The sequence below is a fragment of the Staurois parvus genome, unplaced genomic scaffold, assembly GCF_062004578.1.
Source record: "Staurois parvus isolate SC_StPar_1 unplaced genomic scaffold, SC_StPar_1.0 ptg000581l, whole genome shotgun sequence".
NCBI lineage: Eukaryota > Metazoa > Chordata > Amphibia > Anura > Ranidae > Staurois > Staurois parvus.
In genome coordinates this window covers 4,848,668-4,867,118 of record NW_028318377.1, presented here as the reverse complement: position 1 = coordinate 4,867,118, position 18,451 = coordinate 4,848,668, and the positions used below count along the sequence as shown (strand labels likewise).

At 41.2% G+C, this 18,451-nt stretch overlaps 1 protein-coding gene and 1 long non-coding RNA gene across 6 annotated transcripts in view; one reads left to right on the top strand and one right to left on the bottom strand.

Annotated features, from left to right (window-relative positions):
• Positions 1-18,451, bottom strand: part of CTBP1 (C-terminal binding protein 1) — a 761,506-nt gene that overhangs the window by 268,333 nt on the left and 474,722 nt on the right. The window lies entirely within an intron of this gene.
• Positions 1,295-15,131, top strand: LOC149450150 (uncharacterized). Of its 2 annotated transcripts, none has more exons than XR_016315295.1 (2): positions 1,295-1,403; positions 14,835-15,131. It is a non-coding gene; the product is annotated as an uncharacterized LOC149450150 (long non-coding RNA). The 2 variants fall into 2 exon arrangements; XR_016315294.1 differs by lacking the exon at positions 1,295-1,403 and adding an exon at positions 8,677-9,082.

Genomic DNA, 18,451 nt, shown 5'->3' with positions numbered 1-18,451 from the left:
TCGGTCCTCTCCTGCAAGCATGTGGGTTGGTGGCTGCCTTAAGGCCTTACACTGGGCTGGCTCTTTCCCTGGTTCCCAGGCTGTCCTTTCTCAAGGGAACAGTTGAGGCCAAGAGATCCTGCCTGCAGGTGGGCCCCTCCCTGGGCCCCTTTCCAGGCTCCATACTGGAGCCTTTTTCCATAATCATCCACCCGACCCTGGCCACTTTTTGATCAGGCTCTCTCAAACTTAAGGGTTGTCCTGACCCAAAGCCAAGCCTCCTGCTTGGGGATTAGTCAAAGTCCCTTCATTATGCAGATCAACCCCTCCTCACCCCCATCCACTGCCTTCTAGAAATTTCTCAAACTTCTAGAGCAGGGGGAGGTATCAAGGAACTGACCTGCAGAGCAGAAACAATTTCCTGGCCAACTCATCCTAGGCCAACTTATACCAGGCTGCTCTAAAAACCTAGCTAGCTCCCATTGGTTAACTAGAGGGGCACTACATAAAAAGGACGCTTGCACCCATAAGGATTGAGAGGACTTTACATTTTTTTTACTATTATGACACTAAATCATAAATCAAACTTTGAGAAATAATAGAGATAGCAAGGATTTTATCAACATCTGACTATCATTTACTTTGAGTGGATTGCTTTTTCTTAGATTTGTGTACAAGTATCAGGCAATTCTTGGCATGAGAAAACCTATTTTTTTTTTTTTTTTTTATAGAAAATGTGGATATCTCTTTGAAACAGCATTGCGTTACTGTATATGGCTAGTAATGGACATATTGTACCCAGAGGAGTTCATTTAAAAGCTCCAGAAAGGGTCTGAAAATCCTTGTGCAGCAGTTAAATCAGCATAATCCCGTCTACATCTACTCAGGACAAGTGGAAGGGTGATGAGCTGCAATTTAAACAGATTTAAAGTAAAAATTTGGCTCTACTAATGCCAAGCTGGTAGCAAGGTCATCCAACTCATGAATTCCTCAATTCTTCCAAAGGTAAGAAGGGCGAAAGGACTGGGCTCCTTCCAAAGTGATTAAGATGTTGGAGACTGTGCTTGCTAATTACTTTCATACTCTGGATAAATACCAAATTCCTTTCTTTCCTGACCTCAAAAATGTTGGCCTTGGTAGGTACATAAAAAGTAAATGCATTCAAATTATCGTAAGGAGGTGGTGCTTTTATGTATAAAATTGTGTCCATGTATGCCATATTGACATCCCTGGGGAAGGGAACACCCATTTTGTATACAATAGCTCTGTTTATGTATGGCAAAGAACTTCAACTTGGATATAGAATGAGTGGGATGGATGACTTTGCAGAATACATCCGACTGCATATAGAATTAGTGACTTGCAGATTGTCCCTAGTACATTACTCAGTGAAGGCATGAAAAAGGTCTGAACCCGACAAATGTGTGAGTATTGCAATATATTTTATAGGCTATGATGGCTAATCTCAATTGCTAGCAAAATCCAGCAGGTTTAAGAAATATAAATGCATGGTACTGTAATACCAATAATTTCATCTTCCAATTGTTGGCTCCAATTGTGAGACCTGCAGCAGTAGGTGGTTGTGTCCAGGTTTCCTCACTATATGGTTAATATTTTTTATAAAAAAGTAGATCCATACTGTAGCTGGCCAGCTAAGACCAGTCCTAAATTGCTAATATGGTTCACATATACAGTTGCAAGAAAAAGTATGTGAACCCCTTGGGATTACGTGGAGTTTTGCATGAATTGGGCATAAAATGTGCTCTGAACGTCATCTAAGTCACAACAATAGAAGAACACAGTCTGCTGAACATAATACTACACAAACATTAGATGTTGCCATGGTTTAATTGCACATAACATGTAAACATTCACAGTTCAGGGAGGAAAAAGTATGGGAACTTTTGGACTTAACTGGTTGACCCTCCTTTGGCAGCAATAACCTCAACCAAACGTTTCCTGATCAGACCTGCACAACGATCTGGAGTAATTTTGGACCACTCCTCTTCAAAAAACTGTTTCAGTGTAGCAATATTCTTGGGATGTCTGGTGTGAATCGCTCTCTTAAGGTCATGCCACAGCATTTCAATCGAGTTGAGGTCAGGACACTGACTGGGCCACTCCAGAAGGCGTATTCTGTGCGGTTTTGTTGAATTACTTGTATGCTTTGGGTCATTGTCCTGTTGCATCACCCATCCTCTGCGGAGCTTCAGTTGGCAGACAGATGGTCGTTCGTTTTCCTGCAAAATGTCTTGATAAACTCTGGAATTCATTTTCCCATCAATGACAACAATCCGTTCAGGCCCTGAGGCAGCAAATCAGCCCAAACCATGATGCTCCCTCCGCCATGTTTTACAGTGGGGATGAGGTTTTGATGTTGGTGTGCTGTGCCTTTTTTCCTCCACACATAGTGTTGTGTGTTCTTCCCAAACAACTCAATCTTGGTTTCATCTGTCCACAGTATATTTTGCCAGTAATGCTGTGGAACATCCAGGTGCTCTTTTGCAAACTTCAAACGTGCTGCAATATTCTTTTTGGACAGCAATGGCTTCCTCTGTAGTGTCCTTCCATGTACTCCATTCTTGTTTAATGTTTACCTTATTGTAGATGTGTCAACAAAAATGTTAGGATTTGCCAGAGATTTCTGTAGGTCTTTAGCGGACACTCTGAGATTCTTCTTTACCTCATGCAGCATTCTGCGCTGTGCTCTTGCAGTCATTTTTACAGGACGACCACGCCTAGGGAGAGTAGCAACAGTGCTAAACTTTCTCCATTTGTAGACAGTCTGTCTTACCTTGGACACATGAACATCAAGGCTTTTAGAGATACTTTTGTAACCCTTTCCAGCTTCATGCAAGTCAACAATTCTTGATCGTAGGTCTTCTGAGAGCTCTTTTCTGCGAGGCATGGTTCACATCAGACAGTGCTTCTTGAAACCAGTAAACCCAAAACAGGTGTGTGTTTTTTTTAAGGGCAGGACAGCTGTCAGCAACACATCCAATATCATCACACTGATTGGAGTCAAGGTTGGCTCACTCCTGGCTCCAATTAGCTCTGGGAGAAGTCATTAGGCTAGGGCCTCACATACTTTTTCCTCCCTGCACTGTGAATGTTTACATGTTATGTGCAATTAAACCATGGCAACATCTAATGTTTGTGTAGTATTATGTTCAGCAGTGTTCTTCTATTGTTGTGACGTAGATGAAGTTCAGAGCACATTTTATGCCCAATTCATGCAAAACTCCACGTAATCCCAAGGGGTTCATATACTTTTTCTTGCAACTGTATGTGTATACCAAACCTGCTAATATTCTCAGTACAGTGTATATGTGCACATGTTAAAGCCAAAAGCAGAATCATTGCTGTGATTTATGTCTTTGAATGTTATATGACATTTATATATTCATTGTGTTAGCAGAAGCAGAAAAGGAAAATATGCCTTTAAGAGTTTGGACAGTGTGGGGATGGCTGTGATTGGCTCACCTATATACTGAGCCTTAACAAATCCCAGCCAGTTTCACATGTGTGCCTGTGTAAAACTCCCTGCTAGAATTTTCTAGGGTCACTTGTTCATCAGACAGAAGAGGAAACAGACAAGTTCCAGTCAGAGAAGCTTTATGGAAGCAGAGAAGGCCAAATAGGTATTTAATGCACTTATGTGTTCCTCTATTGTTTAGCAGTGCAAGTAGATCTGTATGTAAAAACGGTTGTGTGTGTTTACTTGTAGTTCCACCGAATCTATCGAAATAACCTATCGAGATAAGCTATCGAATCAACCCAGTGTAAAGTAAATACGAATCAAGTCACTGTAGAGTAATCGAAATATACAGAACGAAATAAGTTATCGATATAATCCACCGAATTAAACCACTGTAATATGAAAGAAATAATCTACTGTAAAATAAACTAAATAAGCCATTGTAAGCAGTTATATGAGGAAGATTGAAGTTATTAAAGAAGTTAACTAAAGTATTCGGTGTGCTCTTTAAACCTACTGCATCCATAGAGGGGCATTGGAGGAATTACAGAGTAAAGTCAGTCTAATCAAACAAAGAAACAACAATTGCATAATTTTTCTAATGCCACAGCGCACAAGGCACTGCATGGTGCTGCACCTGCCACACATACTACCATGTGCTGAAAAAAAAAAACAAAAAAAAAACCACCACATGTATAGAATACAATAGAGTAGAAAATATAAAAATAAAATAGTAGAGTACAATAGAATATAGCCATTTTTTCGAAATTTGAATTTCGAATAGATTTGAAAATAAAAAATGTACAAAACAAGTCCTCTGTGAATAAGACTACAAGTCCTGACAGACTTAGCGGCTGTCGGCTTGTAGTCCTCAGTGAACTTGTAATTCATCGATTCTTCCTGTTCGTATATCTGCTTGCTTGTACATTCTGTACGAGCAAGCCGATATTTTGACGGATCTGCAGGAGACCAGTGCTCTACAGGCTCCAGCAGACAAAAATAATAAATGCACATTTTTTTTAACTGCAAAAAATGTGCAATTTATTATCATCTTTTACTAAAAAGGTGAACTTATCCTTTAACTTGAAAAGTTTGAAGTCAAATCATCTAAAAACACATTCATGGTTACACAATGAGAGACTTTTAGGCAAGGGATCTTTCCCTTCAGTTAATGAGATCAAAGCGATCTTAAAATATCTTTCTCTGATCAAATGATCACTCCTTCACTTCTGTAATGTTTAGAAAAGAGTTTTATCTAGCCTTACAGTAGGTCCGCATGTCAAAGCCAACTTAAGACTTTTGTTCTTGCTGTCCTGAATACAAAAGATCCAATGATAATATATTAAATTGTAATTCATTACATTCAACTGGGCTGGTTCTTTAATTTTGAAAATATTTTGCACCTTGTTCAACTACATATAGATATACTATGACCTGGATAATATACTATGACCTGGATAAAGGAGAACCTTCACAGACACATAATGCTAGTGTTTTCTAGGGACTGTTCCTCCTTCATTTGTTTTTTTTCTCCTGTTGGGAGAATCAATACAAGCTATAGGTAGCTGAAACCTGAATGTCACATCAAACGTTGGGGCCGCTGCACTAAACCACCCCCACTGACAAATCGCTAATATGTTTTCTGAGCCGTTCAGCTCAGCGCACTAACTTGCCTGTGTAGTGATTGGCAGGGGGTCCAAACCTCCTGTCAAGCGTCCAATAACTCTCTCAGTGTGAATCAGGCCTTATAAAGGCTAACATACCGGTGATATTTTGCATCAAAAATCCAAAAGATTGATACCCGTCAAAAGCTAGAAAAAACACATTTTTTACATAGTTCTATTTATATATTTTTTTTATTTATTTACCATATGCTTATTTTCCACCCACTTTTAGCAAAGCTGTCAAATATATTTCTATTTTAGCCTACTTCTGCCCACAGACATCCTATTAGAACTACCCTATGCCTTCAACCATCCCATCAGAGTGCAAAGAAACTGCTGCTACTGAAAGAAAAAAACACTGAACCGTTTGGTCTACTGCAGCTTTTCTGAGTGGATTGCACTAAAAACAGTGGTGTCACTAGGGTTGGTGTCACCAGATGCGATAAAACCTTGTGTCACCCACACCATGTTTTACCGCATTGCCGCAGCTCCCCCCTCCAGCCTGCCACAGTTCTTTCCTGCTGCTGCGGAGTGACAGCAGGACAGAGCAGTAGACAATGGGCAGGCTACTGCATCAGACTCTCTCCTGTTAAGCCTGCCACAGTGCACTTGGAGTCACCCACACTGGGCATGAAAGAGTAGGTATGGCCAAATTGAATAATGGAAGGGCCTTACAAAGGCAATGTTAAATATGAGTGCATTACGCACAGGGCTCAGAAGTACACTGCATACAGATTGCAGGACTCAGGGGTGCACTACATACAGGATTGCAGTGTGCGGAGTATATGCAATGTGCGGGCTTCAGAAGAGGCTGCTACTGGGGCAGTGGAGAGGCCATGCACATCCCCGGCCCCTACCTCCACTACTCTCAAAAATGATCCTGCATGGCAGGGAGTGCCATCACCTGTACACACAGAAGCTTGGCTTCTGTATGTGGAAGTGACAGCGGTGAGCAATGTGTTCTGTCACATTCTGAGAAAAAGCCCTGATGTCACCCCTCTTTTAGGCATCCCCGCTCCCCCTTAGAGCGATGCCACTGCACTAAACTACACACATGGATAGCCTCCCCAGAGCAGAGAAGAGAAAAATATGTATATATTGTAAACTAGTCTTTATAAAACTAGTATAGGTATGCCCATACAAAGTTCAGGAATCCGCTTTCTCAATACTTTTATATACACACCCTCCTTTATCTTGCTTAACCTGTATGGGTTCCTTACTGGGGCGGAGGGGGGGACCTTCAACCACACAACTTCAACCCCCGGAAAATGACACCAACCTTTACCTTCTCTAACGTTATATGGCCATGACACCAAACCACCATGTCCATACTAAATGGCCAAACAGGCGCTTTAAAAAACATGTGAAAGCAATTTGGGGAAGGGCCAGCACGTCTGCTTCCCTGTGTCGACAGTCAAGTCCATAAAAGGCATAATTAGACAAGTGTGTGAAGGACTCAAGTGGCCTATACAGATCCCTAACCTCAAACCTATTGAACACCTTTGTGATAAATCCAATGATAATTGCAAGCCAGGTCTTCTCATCCAACATTCGTACCAACCTCACAAAGGCTCTTTTGGCTAAATGGGGATAAATGCCACACACTCCAAAATAATTAGGAAATCCTTCCTAGATTGCAGACAGGGGTGGATGTCCAACTCCACACAATGTCCATAGTTTTGTAAGGGGATATTTAAACAAAATTCAGAGATTTGATGTCAGATGTCCTACCAACCTTTTGCCCAAATAGTGGATGTGGAATGCTTAGCCATTCCACAGGGATACAAACAAGTCCAGATGGTCAGATGCCTACCAATGTTTGGCCATATACAGTGCTCAGTATAAAACGAGTACACCCCAACCGATTGGTTCGAAAACCTTTACTTTATGAACCAATATTTTCTATGGGACACTGCAATCAATGGCCCGCATTTGTGGGAGTATTTTGTAGTAAAACCAGATTTGTTACTCTGCACACACAAAAAAGTATTTTTCATAAATTAATTTAAGAACATATTTCAAAAAATGAATACACCCCAATGAAAGCCTTAGTAGCAAAGCTAAATTTTAGATTCGCCTGTAGTTGAAGTCTTATTAGGATTTTGTGGTCTAATTATTCATTAAACAGTTGTCCAGCAGACAGTTGATTATAAAAAGGGTGTTCCTTAAAAAAAACCCTCTCCCAATTCATGCAGTCAGCAATGGCACCACATGAAAGAAGAGAAATGTTACAAGGCCTGAGAAAAAACATTTCTTTACACAAGAAAGGTGAAGGTTAGAAGAAGATCAACAAAGCTTTACTTATCTGTCAGAACACTAGCAAAAGGGATACAAAAATTTAAAAAGATGGAACTGCAACCATCCCACAGAGACAACCAGGCCGTCCACAGAAGTTACCACCTGACAGGAGTGTCTTCTGATGAAAAAAAAAGTTGAAGAAAAAAAAAAAAAAAAAAAAAAAAAAAAAAAAAAAAAAAAAATCGCCATGCAAGTTCACTGCAGTTAGCTAAAGAAGTAGAAAGCCAGACTGGGGTGATTGCAGTGTACGCTATATTGTGTCATGGGAAACAGAGTAATGACATGCAAAGGTGTCATCCACAAAGAAAGCCTCTCCTAAAGCCCTTGCACACAAAAGCCTAGAAATTGCCAGGGCCCATGCTGAAAAAGAAGACTACTGGGACTCTGTACTCGGGAGTGATGAGACCAAGATAAATGTTTTTTTGGAACTGATTGCTTCAAAACTGTATGGCTTCGCAAAGGTGAGGAGTACAAAGAAAAATGCATGGTACCTACAGTGAAACATGGCAGTGTCCTTCTGTGGGGCTGCATGAGTGCTGCTGGTGTCGTTGAGCTGCATTTCATTGATGGTATCATGAACTCACAGGATGTACTGCTCTATATTGAAAGAGAAGATGCTACCATCACTCCATGAACTTGGTCTCCGTGCACTTTTCCAACATATTGATCCAAAACACACATCTAATGCCATTTTTGCATTTATGAAGAACAGTGTGAAAGTGATTCAGTGGCCAAGTAGGTCTTCTGATCTGAATCCAATCAAACACCTATGGGGAGTTCTGAAGAGACAAGTTGGAGTATCACTATCCAGCATCCAGGCTCTGAAAGGTTGTTCTTGAAGAATGGAAAAAAGATCGATGTTGCAATATTTCACCAACTTGTTCATTCCTTGCTTAGAAGACGTGGTGCTGTCTTTACAAATCATGAAGGTCATACAAAATACTAGATGTAGTAGTTTTTGTTGTGGGGTATATTTATTTTTGCATCAACTAATTTGAGTAAAACTGAAGATTTTGTAATCCAAGTTATATTAACCTTCCTTTCATGTAACGAGGTAAACAAATGTTCTATAAAACTCAGTTGTCAATTTCATTGAGATATGGATTAAAATCTTAACTTTTCAAAAGGTGTGTACTCATTTATGCTGAGCACTGTAGTGGTTGTAAAATATTTAGTCAATCCAGAGTGCTAAAACCAAGTCCTATGTGTAAGTAATGGTATGGTCCACCCTGAAATGGCTCAGTACATCTAGACAGCCTGTTAATATTTCACTTTCCTCAAACAGCCAGACTGTGGCTGAAGAAATCAGTAATAGTAATGGATCATTTATTCTGAAGTCACATTTCTGTCACTGTATTTATTTTCCAACAAGCCAGCCCCATCTAGCAGAGGGAAGGCACTTTATATACAAGTCTGGAGCCATTCCATGCTCTGCAAGCTGGTGCATTCACTTCCCAAACCCCCCCTAGTCGGTGAGCAGAGGAGACACAGGAAGAAGGCTGGCTATCTGTGATTAGGCAGTGTCTGGAGAGTGTATGGAAAAATTCTGTAAAAGCCAACAAATCTCTGCCATACAATACTGAACGCTCATAAAGTCACGGCTTAGGTTAAGTGGGTTTTTGCTGTTCGCTCATTTAGCAAAATGTCATTCAGCATTAAAAAGGTAAGTGACATTTCATTCAAAACTCCATGCTGTTCCAAAGTCACGGCTGTTCCGAGTCTGGATCGTTTTATGTATTCCTTTGTAAATCCATTTTTTAGTTCATTCATCTTAGAATATATCTGAAGTTGCCACAGGTAGACTGACAACCTGAAATTAGCCCTCCTCGATAGTAGGTACTTAGTTTTAAAAAGGATTGGAAAAAATTTGATGGTGGGAAACCCAAAAAGGATAGAAGGAGGCGGGGCAGTGTCACGGATTCTGCGGAGCTACCGGCTGTGAAGCGTTCATTTACCATCCTCATACTACTCAGATATAGAACAAAAAAAAGGGACGACCATTACAAGGACATGTGTGCTACCTTATGTTTTTATTAGCAGGAAGACCACGTCTTACACATTCCCAAGGGTGTATTACGCTTCTTTAGTTGGACCTACATGAAAATAAAACATACAAAATTTTGTAAAAATGGTAGATCAGGGCATTTCTTTCAAGCAGTTACTGAATAACAAAAGCTGTGCTTCTCCAAAAACCCAGTGTAGGATTTTTAGCCAAAAACCAGGCATGAGCTGCACACCAAGTACCCATGCCCACCAAGCTGTCACCTGCCCCATCCCCTAACCTTTAGCTAAACCTGGCCTCGACTAAAATATTTCTAAGAAGAATTCCAGATATGGGTGTTTTATATATAGTTGAATTGGTCCAGCTTAGACCAATGTAACTATGTATACATCATACTTGGCTGAAGCCCTTGGAAGCTGGAAAATCACTGAAGTAGACACCACTACAAAAATGATCACCACTAGCTTTCAGGCCCTGCGCCAGGCGGCTGCCCTGCTGCATTCTGAACACAAGTTGGCCGTTTAGCACGGATGCCATTCACAGAATGCTTTGCCAAGGTGGAGAGAAGGCACAGTGACATCACCTTACCGAGTAGCCCAACTCCACATTACACAGTGTAGGATGGAGTTAATTGCCTCCTTCCCTTTAAAGTGTAAGTAGAGGACAGGTGAGCAAAATTTTTGGGAAGGTGAAGGGGGGGGGGGGGGGGGGTGAGGCGTTTTAGAAAATGGGTTTCCCAAGCAGACCATAAAACTAGAGGTGGCTGAGGGGACAAAAAAAATAAATCGCCCAGATGAAAGAACAGCTCTTAAAACATCCAGCCTGTCGCATGATGAAAGCTAACATATTGGCAGAAGGTCTCCCTTTGCAGTTGTGAAGGAGGGATGGAGCTGAAAAATTAGCTAGTTTATAATGTACTTCACAACAGAAAAATAGACAAGGTAGGCCAAATAGCCTTCATCTGCTGCCAGCATCCCTGTGAAATGCTAAATAGTCAATTATGGCCTAGCGAGCCATTTGCCTAATGATTCATTCATGATTGAAATACTGGGGGTTATCCAAGTGAATTTTCTTTTTAATAAAGTTGAACAAATGTGCAGGAAAGAATACCCCTGGGGGTGGGGGACTTGATGTTACACAAAGTGTTGACAGTTTTGTTTTACAGTTTAGAGAGTTAAAAAAATAATAAAAGAAATAAAAAAAAAACACCTGACAGATCTACCTGTTTCGCTAGCAACCAGCAATAGGCATCAGGTCTGTACTGCCTTACTTATGTGGGAAGAGCAACAAATATATGGAGATAAGAAAAAAAAATACTGACGCAAAAACCCAACTTTTTTTTCTATTATTACATCGAGTTTATATAGCGCCAAAAGGGTTTGCTCAGCGCTGTACAATAGAGGGGGGACAATACATGGCACAGTACAACAATAACAAACAACGTACGAATGTACGAGGGGTAAGAGGGCCTACTCTTTCGAGCTTACAATCTAGGAGGGAGGGGGTAGTGGTACAGTAGGAAGTAGCTGAGGGGAATGAAGTGGTGGGAGGAATGAGGGAGAACGGCCGTTAGGTGAGGGTGGGGTAGGCTTCCCTGAAGAGATGGGTTTTGAGAGAGCGCCTGAATTGTGAGGAGGGAAGGCGACAGTCTGATGGATTGGGGCAGTGAGTTCCAGGGGATGGGGGGGGGGGGAGGACCTGGAGAAGTCTTGCAGTCGTGCATGGGAGGAGGAGACCAGGGAGCAGGATAGAAGGAGGTCCTGTGAGGAGCGCAGGGCGGTACTTGGGGATCAGGTTGGGGAGGTAGTCAGGGGCAGTGTTGTGAACGGCTTTGTAGGTCAGGGTTAGAAGTTTAAATTACATATTTAAACTTATTTTTCCCTCTAGTTCAAAACTATAATTTAATTTCCATGCAACAAAAAAGGCATTGCAAAAAAATGAATAAAATGTATATAAAAATAAAACATTTTTTTCCAGGACAGCACATTGCTGGATTCAAAGCGAATATAGTCCCATTTTAAGTTTTGAAAATAAGATGCCGATTGGTTGCCATGCACAGCCACTCCAGATTTGGTCTGCTCCAGTATTGATAAATTCCCCTCAGTTTTCTAAAGGCAACAGAGCAGCAGTGGTTTCCTTACAGGGCACGCTGTCCTAGGATATATAGTGGGAGGGGGAAAACACCAATATTACTCACTGCTTTGACTCTTGGGTGTGCAAATTTTGGATGTTGTGCTGTTGGAATTTCACCCCCCAACAAGAGGAAAAATGATACAGAGCCTAAAGCCTTACCTGACAATATAACTTTTTAAATATGCAAAATATGATTTTATTCCTAACCATATTAAAGAAAATACATACACCAGCGCTAAAAATGTCCTGTAAAAAGAATCTATAAACAGTTCAGACCAAGTGACTCGCTAAAGCTTGGAGTGTTACAGGCGACTAGGAGGCCTCAAAAAAGAAACCTGTCCAGCAATGGCAACCTTCAGGTCTTTTTCTTATCTCCTCCTCTGAAAAGTTTAGTGGCCTGCCATGCTGAATAATAATTAATAATAATAATAATAATAATAATAATAAACAGCCCAGCGACATCCCAGCTTTTCAGCCTCATGCACACAGGGCATTTTTGCAGCCACTTTAAGAGTGTCAGTGGTTTCTTTTTTTTTTTTTTACACTGCTTCCAAGCGGCCCTCCATGTTATCCTATGTGTCCATGCACACTTAGACTTTCAGAAGCTTTAGTAGTAGTAGCATTTACCAGCAGGAAAAAAAAAACAAAAAAACAAAACCCCACAACCTAGGGCCAGTGCGTCCAGGAGCAGCAGCGTTTTGGAGTCAGGTGTTTCTGTCAAAATGCCGCTGCCAAGAGTTTTTTAAAAACGTCCTGTGTGCACAAGGCCTTCAACCTAACTCATCTTTAACCTAACAATGGATACAGTCCTCCCCTCACTCTGATGCAATACCCTTGACCTGGTTTTCTCCCATTTCTGCACTCCTGGCAACCTCAGCAAACACCCACTTTCCTCTCTCTGATCACAACCTCATCACCTTCACAATAGCTTTGTCTTCGACCACCTCTCTCTCCAAGTAGCAAACAATTAACAGTAGAAACCTTCACCACTTAAACCTCTTTTCAACTCTGCAACTGTCACCTCTATGACAAAAGCCTTCCCCTGTCCTGGCCAATTCTGTCTAGAACAGTTCACTCAAACACTGACTCACTTGTTCCTCTCACTACATGAAGTATTAGTCTTCGACCATTACAACCTTGGCAGAAGGACAACACAAGAAATCTTAAAAGACATGACCATGCACTGAAGATTGTTGTGTAAAACCAAATCCCAGCAGGCATTCACCCTATATAAATCTGACTTCTTAAAATACAATTCTTGCCTCCATGCTGCCAAACAAGCCTACTTTGTCACTCTCATCAATACTGTCATACAGTCCTTGTTGTCTTTTCTCTTTCAGCTCTACTTTCTCCACCACCTCCACCCAGTAGCTCGCTCACTGCTCCCAATATTGCAAACCACTTCAAAAACACGATTGATGCAATTTGTGGGGAATCTCCACTGCACAGATAGATCCCACTCAACATATCCTGTACAAAAACATCCTTAAAACACTTTGCTCTTTTGACCTTGCTACTACTGAAGAAGAGGTCACTAAAGTTCTCAGAAGCCCTCCTTACCACCAGTTGGCTGGACCGTGTTCCCTCACAACTACAAAAGGTCATCCCCCTTCCTCTATCCTATGCTCCCTCACTCTCATCTTCAATTTCTCCTTCTCTACTGGCACCTTCCCCTGCCCTCTAAAACATGCGCCGATAGTCCCATACTTAAATTGTTTTGGGCTGCAGGACTTTAAGACCCATCTCCCTGCTCCCATTTACCTCTAAACTTTCTACAACCATCTGAGCTGCTAACTCACTGAAAACTTTCTTGACCCTTAAAGTCTGGCTTTCGCTTGCTATACTCCACTGTAACTGCTCTACTAAAAAACTCTGACTAACTAATCGCTAAAACCAAATGGCAACTACTCCATACTCCTACTACTAGACACCTTTGCAGCCTTTGGAGTTTGAGAATGAGGGGATGGTCAACAGTATCAATCTCCTTGTCTTCAAGACTCCTCTCTACTGGTTCTTCTCCTACCTATCCCAGCACTCCTTCAGTATTACCTTTAACTCTGTCTCCTCCTCTCGGCTTCCTCTTTCTGTAGAGGTCCCCCAAAGTTCTGTCCTCTGACCCCTCCTCTTCTCTATCTACAGCTCCTCCCTTGTCACTTGACAAACTCCCATGGCTTCCAGTACCATCTCCATATTGAGGACACACAAATCTCTCTACTCCTCACCGCACTCCTTTGGTCTCCTCTCCAATTACTAACTTACTGACACAAGGATGTTACACCACTTCCTAAAACTCAAGCTTTCTAAAACAGAGCTCATAACATTCCCTCCAGCCCAAGCCCCCTCCCCTGACTTCTCCATCAAGATCAATTTTACAACCATCAATCCTTCCCCTCATGACAGTGTACTAGGTATAATCCTGGACTCTCATCTGTCCTTTCAGCCCCAAATCCAATCACTGTCCAAATCTTGTAGACTTCACCTCTAACATGTAAAGCAATTTATTCACTCACTTGTTATCTCTCGCTTTGACTTTTGTAACTCCCTCATCATTGGTCTACCTCTCCATAGGCTATCCCCTCTTTGGTCTATCATGAATGCTGCCACCAGACTCCTCCACCTTACCAACGGTTCTGTGTCCCTCACCCCTCTGTGCCATTTCTTCCACTGGCTTCCCATTGCCCAACAAATAAAATTCAAAAAACATTAAACATACAAAGCCATTTACAAATCTGCCCCAAGCTACATCACCAATCTGGTCTCCAAATGTCACCCAAACTCTCTCCTCCCAAGACCTCCTACTCTCTAGCCCACTTGTCTCTTCCTCCCACACTCGTCTCCAGAGCCTCTCCCATCCTCTGAAACTGCCTACCCCAATCTGTAACCCTCCTAACCCTCTTGCATTGAATTGTATGGTTACTGTATTATCTGCTGTTATATTGTAAAACACTGCGAAAACTGTTGACACTATATAAAATTCTGAATAATAATAATTATTATGTCACCAACCCAGACAGGTAAATAAGGAATTCTACCTTACCAATAGCATGGCCTTAAATTTTCAGCAAGTGCGTAGAAGGCCATTGTTCCATTTGCATGGTCTGTTTGCGGTCTTTATGCATTCTCATGTATTATCTGCAAAATGTAACCAGGATGCACAAAAAAAAAGCCAACCATTGACTAGAAGCCAACATAATGCAGACCTCACCTTCACCTATTATACAGACAGCACCCCTTGCACATGAGCAGAGAAATTAACTCAATGTTCTGCTTCTCTTTTCAGTAGTCAGTCGCAGACAGGCCGAGATGGATCCAGGATCACCCAGGCTCAGAGAAGTGGGTTAAATGATGCAGTCCATCAGACTGAGAATATTTTGCTGCAAAAAAATACAAAATTAAAAAAAAAGGAAGGAATACCAACCTTACGTACCACCCCTACAGTCAGCTAAAAAGGTAACTGGTGTCATGCTGCTGGCTTTGGTCATGGAACGGTGTGTGATCAGTAACAGCTCTGCAACCCTCTGGGGAAACCCTGGTTGAGAATGGCTACTCTAGATTAAATGTGAATATTGCAGCAAAAGCAGGTTTTGTCATTTTTCCCCACCGATTTATACATTTGTATATTGGCTCAAGTTCTGCTTTAAACTGTTTAGTGCTGTACTGTATACCAGAGCTGTTTTTTTTTTGTTTTTTTTGTTTACTGCCTAGGAGACCACAAAAAAAATCCCAGGCCATTTTATATTACCAGGCAAGAGAATAGAGCACAGCATCCTCCTCTTCCAACCATCCCACCTTACAGGATTATATTTAGCACTAAAGCACAGGTATGCTTTTTAACGATTTCTAAAGACATTAATAGTATTAACAGAAAGGCGACGTATTGGATGTATAAAACAGAAGAAACTGACAAGCTGGGAAAAATAACTCAAGGCCATGCCTGGCATCACACATCCATCTTCTGTCAGAATTACTTCTAAGGTCAATTCACAAGCAGAATGGTGCGTTTAGCAGCAAGATGACAATGCATTTAATAGGAGCTCATTGCCTGTGTTCCTGAGAATACATTAAAAAGCTCATTGAATATTCATAGAAAGCATGACAAGGCTGAATGGTATAATTGTAGTTTCAATAGACAACTGGATCCTAACAGAAGACACTAGAGCTGTCTGGTCTGCTTGTAATCAGTTGGCACTAAAATTTATATATGGACTGGGGTTGTAAAAGAAACCTGCACAGAGAGAAATGCACACACTGCCATTGCTGACCTCTCCTTTAATGTTAGCAGCTGTCATTTTGATCCAATAGCTTCTATAGTTCACCCACTGCTCACTGGATTTTAGTCCTAGAAATCTGCTCTGAATTCTTTGAGAGATTGAGGTAACAAAATGATATGATCCTGCAGTATACCAATGACCTTGGAGAGGTCTGCTCAATGAAACAGCATCCAAACGTACCTGGTAAAGAGGGAGCCAATAGGTTTTTGCACTTTTCATCTTCCCCTCCTCTCCGTGACAGTCATTATAGCCATCCCTGAACCACCCCATGACTGTCCTAAATCACAACAATCTATAAAACCACGAACACTGATGCAAAACGCACTGCATGGCTTGACTGGAGCTGAATAGTATTAGACCAGGAATACCATCCAGTAGTGCATACACCCACAGTAACGCATGCATAGGTGGATTTGCAGGACCATAAACTGGCAGTATAGGAGTCCTACAATCTTCTGGGAAAGCTCAAGAGCACACTTGTGGATGGAAGAGACTACAGCAAAGGACAGACTGAGGATGTTACCATAAATAAGCAAGCAGATCCTGACCCATTAATAGAAGGGGGTGTAGGGAACTGTTCAATCGACCCTCCGCCTGTAGTACAGCAGGAATCCCTCTCCCTTCCTGGTACAGTGGACAGCCCATTCCTCCACCACTGGTAAAACACACACACACACCAGTACAGTGGACTGACCACTGTGTCCCAGTACAGCAGACAATGCAGAAAGAAAGGAGACTGGCAGGGGAATAATCAAAAAGCAGCATAGATGCAGAAATCACATATTCTCAGAATGATTAAAGGAGAACTCAAGAAGATCCTTGCACTATAGGTCCTCAGGTACAACTTCCTCTCCAGCACGGAGAATAGTGATCAGCAACGTACTGCCATCACCAGATCTTTGAGAATGCCCTCACAGCTGTGAATCATAGCCACATGTCAAAAAGTATGCTATAAGAGCATATCACTTTTTGATTTTAGACCCACTTTGATACTTATTCTAAAACCCTGCGTGCTCAGTACTTCCAGGAATTCATGTGTGCAAAAGTAGCCCAGCACTGAATCTGCACTTGGTGAGTGCTACTGCGGACCAAGATCTAGATCGACCATCAAAGAGCAGGGTAGGGGAAAGTGTTCATTCAAGCAATTTATAAAGAATATTTAACAAAAAAAAAAAAAAAAAAAAAAAAAAAAAAATCATATTAATGCCTAAACAGATTACAAAAAAGTATGGCAAATTTCCAGACACAAATCAAAGAATGTTAGCAGGTTCTATTTGAAGATCTAAACAGCTCTCATTAAAAACAATAGTATTTTTCGTAAGTCTGACATGACATTAATATCAGCCTTAAATCAAACTCAAGTCAAATGAAGGGACTGTTGTCAAGGTGAACCAGTCTGACTAGTGCCGCTCATTTCAGAAAGGACATGTCTATTGACACAGAGCCATTTCATACTTACTGGTGTTTTATGGTGTGAAACAGTGAAGCCTTTTCCATAGAGCCTTTCCCGTCCCTGACCTGCGGCTGACCTCGCACTGCCATCTGCCAGCACAAGTGTTTTAATTAGGGGTCAGAGGAGAACACCAATGGTTTCACAAGAAAGTGGAGGAGATTAACTCCTTGTACCAATTTCTATTTCCTTCTCAAATGGACCTTAAAAGTAGAACTGTGTCCAGGTTGTGGACATTCAAATATTTACACACATTCTTGAGCAGTAAATGGGCATTAAAAATAAACCCATAATGACCTCCGTAATTACAGCCACTGTGAAGCAACTCACTTGCAAATTTCACAATAGAAGTAGTTCAAGTTTAGTCTCAGACTGTTTCTTTTTCTTTCCCATCTTCCATTGCTCCTGCTCTGCAATTACATTTAAATATGGATAGCAGGATGCAAACTCACTGAGGGGGCTGAGCTACAGAGTGAAAGTAAAACGTGGACGATCTAGCAGAAAAATTCAGGATGAATTAATCCACAGCGGCTGCAGTTAGAGGGGTCAGTTTGTTCTTTCTGTGCTTGTAAACATATTTTAAATATAATTATCTGGCTACAGTTCTACTATAGGCCTCATGCATGTGGCCATCTAGGGCCATGAAACCTTACATTTAGGGGGAATGTCATGGGTGCTGCATACAGCCAACCACAGAACTCACTGGAGATTTACTAAAACTGCACCACTCGGAAGCTGACAGCTACCATGCACAGCTGCACCAGATTCCAACTTCAGCTTGTTCAATTAAGCTTTGACAATAAAACCTGGAAACCAATTGGTTTCTTTGCAGAGCTGCACCAGATTTTGCACTCTCCAGCTTTAGTAGAAGCTGCACATGGTTATATGTCATCATTGCACAAACAAGTACAGATGTATGCCTTTGGATGCAGATGGGGCAACTTTTACATTGTGTATCATCTAACAATAAAACAGCAGTAATTTTATTATATATTCGAGATCTCTCTCTCTCGCTCTCTCTCTCTCCCTCTCTTTTTTTTTTTAACAATTGTTGTAAAATAATAAAACCATATTTTATTGTATTATATTTTAATAGTTTATTGCAAAATAACAGGAAAACATTTTATTGTATTATAATTTTTTATTTTTGTAAAATAAAAAACAGGAATAATGATA